Source organism: Canis lupus, chromosome 1 (genome assembly GCF_011100685.1).
Source record: "Canis lupus familiaris isolate Mischka breed German Shepherd chromosome 1, alternate assembly UU_Cfam_GSD_1.0, whole genome shotgun sequence".
NCBI lineage: Eukaryota > Metazoa > Chordata > Mammalia > Carnivora > Canidae > Canis > Canis lupus.
Window position 1 is genome coordinate 65,149,040 of NC_049222.1, and position 4,942 is coordinate 65,153,981.

The 4,942-nt window shown below is 36.2% G+C and overlaps 1 pseudogene; it reads right to left on the reverse strand.

The window, feature by feature from the left end:
* Positions 1–258: 258 nt before the first annotated feature.
* On the reverse strand, positions 259–1,367 carry LOC100688589 (annotated as a pseudogene).
* Positions 1,368–4,942: the final 3,575 nt, after the last annotated feature.

A 4,942-nucleotide genomic window follows, 5' to 3' on the forward strand; every position in this document is an offset into this window, starting at 1 on the left:
CTATTGACTTATTTCACTCAGCATAATACCCTCCAGTTCCATCTACATCAATGTAAATGGTAGATATTCATCTTTCCTGATGGCTGAGGAATATTCCATTGCATATATAAACCACATCTTCTTTACCCATTCATCTGCCGAAGGACATCGTGGCTCCTTCCAGTTTGGCTATTGTGGACATTGCTGCTGTGAACATTGGGGTGCGCGTGGGTCCTGTCGTTTCACTGCATCTGTATCATTGGTAGTGCAATTGCTGGGTCATAGGGTAGCTCTATTTTTTAAAAAGCTGGCTTTTTCATCTCAAGATATCCAAATAGCTTACTTTTCTCTTTATTCAAATAGACATCTGATCCATCCCTTCTTGTCAGGGAGGCTTTCCCTAACCATGTATTCTTTTTAAATATTATTCCCCTGACTTGCTTTTTCTTCTTAGAACTAATTAATAGGGGAACCATGTATTTATTTGCTTGTTTCTTTAATATCTTCCTTTCATAACTAGAATGTAAGCTCCATAAGACCAGAAATTTAATCAGTTTTTTTCACTGTTGAATGATGTCTGGTAACACAGGAGTCTCTTCAATATTTGTTGAACAAATGAAGGATATTCCTTTATTTATCCACCTTTAATCTCAGCCACATTTTCCAACAAGTCCTAATTTTACTTTCTTTTCTTTCTTTATTCTTTTCTTTCTTTCATGCTTTTTTTAAAATTGATCAGAGACCTTGATTATGGTCCTCATCATTCATCAAGCAGCCTATACAAATCATTTTCTTTTCCTCTGCCTCAAACAGCAGCGATAGCATCCAAGCCTGAAAAGGAAGACACAACTAGTGGAAGACCTTGTAGAGAAAAGCTAACAGGTGAGATCTCTACTTATCCCAGCTTAGGTGAAGGTAGAACAGGAAAAGTACATAAGTACAATATTCCAATGTTCTTCAAAGCTGAGGCCTGCAGGGCAGTAGCTAGCTAAAGGATGCAGGTGAAGGCTCACAAAACTGTCCAACTCAGCCATCAACCCAAAGTCCCTTCCAGAAACGCAAATTCATCCACAGCTTCTATTGCATTATCCAAACCTCTCCTCTGGAGGGTTTTCCTCGTTGCTTGTTGAACACAGCAGCAAGCACCTTTTGCAATGGTCTCTGAGGTTTGTGCCAGAGTGAAGATGGCTTTCTGTCCCTTAAGGATCACATCGGGGTCCGCCCAGCCAAGGCCTTCACTCCTGACAGAGGCAGCTTCCAGCTACATGCCTGGGCACACCCATCCCTTGGGACTTGGAGCTGCAGTGCTGCCGCCTTCCCCGTGGGCCCTCCTCCTCCCAAGGCCTCCCACTTCCAGACCACTGCCATCTGGCTGGAGTGTGCTGCATGGGGCTGCCCTTTATTGGACTTTCTTATTGTCCACTCAGGTTCTTAACAAATGATCACTGGAAGCCGACTGATGGCATGTCAAATAAATCACTTGGGCTAAAATTACAAGTTCACAAAAGCAAGAGACTATAAAGATACTGGTGAGCTTTGAAAAACCCAGATCTGGATTATGTGCTTAAGAATCAAAATAAACAGAGCATAACAAATATAATTGGAGAAAATAAATACAACTATGAGTCATGCATGAAATGTGTAACTGACTTTAGTTTAAATCCACACCTCTAAGGAAAGGGGTCATTTAAATTACAGACTAGGAAAAGGCATACCCTCCAATGTACTCAGCCAATAACTGTATTCAAGTGACTCTGAAAATAAACAGGAAGAAGGAGAGGAAGGGTGTTTAAGATTTAAATTGCAACAAATTTTAATGCATTTTATGGATATTATAGACTATTGAAAACAAAGTTAATTTTTTTAAAGATTTTATTTTATTTATTCATGAGAGACAGACAGAGAGAGAGAGAGAGACAGGCAGAGGGAGAAACAGGCTCCCTGCAGGGAGCCCAACGTGGAACTCAATCCCAAGACTCCAGGACCACGCCCTGGGCCGAAGGCGGGCGCTAAATGGCTGAGCCACCCAGGGATCCAACAAAGTTAATTTTAAGAAAGGACTTGCATTCATATTGGGAAAAAACTCAAAGTTAATGCTACTCCAAAATTTATTGCTAGATCTGTTTTCTTTATTTCTGTCTTTTTCCCCCAGTAGAAAAGTTCATCCCTAAATTTGAATTAGTTGGCTTCTGCTAGACCAAAGATGTTACTTCTTATGTTCTATTGAAGTCAGACAAGCAACCAAAAATGATACCATTTACTCATGTCAACAGGTGACAACAGGTGACAACTTTTTTTAAGATTCAAATATTTCTTAACAAAATACAACTGGATTGCAAGAGCCAATTAAAACCTTTACTTTTCCATTACACTCCATCATTTTGCCATAGGTTAGTTTTCCATTACATTCCATTATTACTTTCCCATTACATTCCATTATTTTGACATAGGTTAGTCTGAACTTTGTCTTTTCGTTAGTGTTTTTAAAAATCAGATTTTCCCATTCAGAACATAAAATTCATTACCATCATTTAGCCATATTTCTTCCCCCATGACATTTTTGTATAGGATTTTTTTTTAATATTGACATATGAAATTTTCTGTTTTAGGAAAACTAGACAAATAATTTTTCACCTATGCTTTTATACTGAAGATAATTTTTAGGGTTAGTAATAAGGTAATATACATATACCTTTTTAAAAACAGCTCCAGGCTACTACTGGGCTCTAGTAGAGATGACCGTCTGATTGTGAGTCAACAGACTTTAATTCTAATCCTGCCTCTAGCAATAAAACTAGTAGCTCTATCACTTTGGAAAGTCATTTAGTCTTTGTGTATCTCAGTTTTTTCTCATCTGTAAGAGGGCTAGATAAGGACTAAGATAGGCATCATCTTTAAAATTACATGAGTCTATATATAGTTGTTTTGTCTGCCATGGTTTGATGCATTCCTAATCTGAATCTGTACAATTATAAATATATATGCCCCTAACAACAAAGCCCAAAATATATGGAGCAAAAACTATCAGTACTGAAGGAAGAAATTCAGCAATAATAGTTGTAGGTTTAATTATTCCACTTTCAAAAAAGGATAGAACAACTAGACAGAGGATCAATAAGGAAATAGAAGGCTTAAATAATATTTTGGACCAACTAGACATAACGTATCTAGAAAACACTCTATCTAATGATAGAACATACATTCTTCTCAAGTGCAGAAGGAACATTCTCCAGAATGGACCATGTATTAAGTCATAAAGCAAGTCTCAATAAATGTAAAGGGTTGCAATTATACAAATATGTTCTCTGGCCATAAGGAAGTAAATTAGAAATAACAACAAAAGGAAATTTGGCAGATTTACAAATATGTTGGAATTATAAGTATGTGGCAATTATAGCATACTCTCAATCCTTTTCAAAACCTTAGCTGCCCTTTTTTGAAGAAATTGACAAGCTAAAACTCATAATAGCCAAACAATCTTGAAAAAGTATAACAAAGTTGGAGGACTCATACTTTCCAATTACAAAGTTATGAGCTCACCACACACTATAGTAATGAAGACTTTATGGTATTGATATAAGGATAAACATATAGATCAATAGAATAGAGGAAAGAGCCCAGAGATGAACCTAATATTTATGCTCAACTGATTTTGACAAGGGTGCCAGGATCATGGGGGAAAGAAAAGGCTTTCGAACAAATGGTACTGGACAACTGGATATCCACACTTAAAAGAATGAAGTTGGATTCCTATCTCACACCACATACAAAAATTAATTCAGAATGGATCAAAGGCCCAAATGGAAGAACTAAAATCATTAAAATCTTAAAAGAAAATAGGGGACTAAGTCTTCATGTCCTTGGGTTAAACAATGGTTTCCTAGATATGACACCAAAAGCACAAGTAACCAAAGAAAGAAATAGACAAACTGGATTTCATCAAAATTTAGAAATTTTTCCTTCAAAAAATACTATCAAAAAGTGAAAAGATAAACAACAAGATGGGAGGAAATGTTTACAAATCATATATCTGAAAGTGTTCCATTTTCTAAAATATATAAATAACTCTCACCACTCAATAATACAAGACAACCCAACTAATAAATGAGAATGGATTTGAATAGACAATTCTCCAAAGAATACACACAAATGACCAATAAGCACATGAAAGTTTGCTCAATATCTTTAGTCATCAGATAAATGTAAATAAAAACCACTGAGATAGTACTTCACAACCACCAGATGGTTATAATCAAAAGACAGATAATAACAAATGTTGATGATGTGGAGAAATTGGAACTCAAGCACTGGTGGTGGGAATGTAAAAGTCACTTTAGAAAACTATTTTGCAGTTCCTCAACAAGTCAAACAAAGAGGTGTCATATGACCCTACAACTCTATACCTATGCACATATACCCAAGAGAACTGAAAACATGTTCATACAAAAACACATACATGGATGTTCACTACAGCATTACTTACAATAACCAAAAAGTGAAAACAACACAAATGCCCATCAACTAGTGGAAGGTTAAACAAAATATGATACATCCATAGAATAGATATGTTACTCAGTCATAAAAAGGAATGAAGTACTATTATAAGCTACAACATGGGTAAACCTTGAAAGAAGCCAGTCACAAAAGTCATAGATTGTATAATTCCATTTAGATGAAATGTCCAGAACAGGCAAATCTGTGGTGGTGCTTAGTAGGTAGTGGTTGCTGAGGGCTGAGTGAGGACAGAAAATGCGGGATGACTGCTAATAGATATGGGATGTCTTTTGAGAAGAATGAAAATGTCCTGGAATCAGATAGTAGTAATAGTTGTACAACCTTCTGAATATACTTGGAACTACTAAACTGTACACCTTGAAAAGGGGAATTTCACGATACATAAAATAAACTTCAGTTTAAAAAAAATCCAGAGCTGCAGAGTAACATGTTGTATAAAATCCACTAT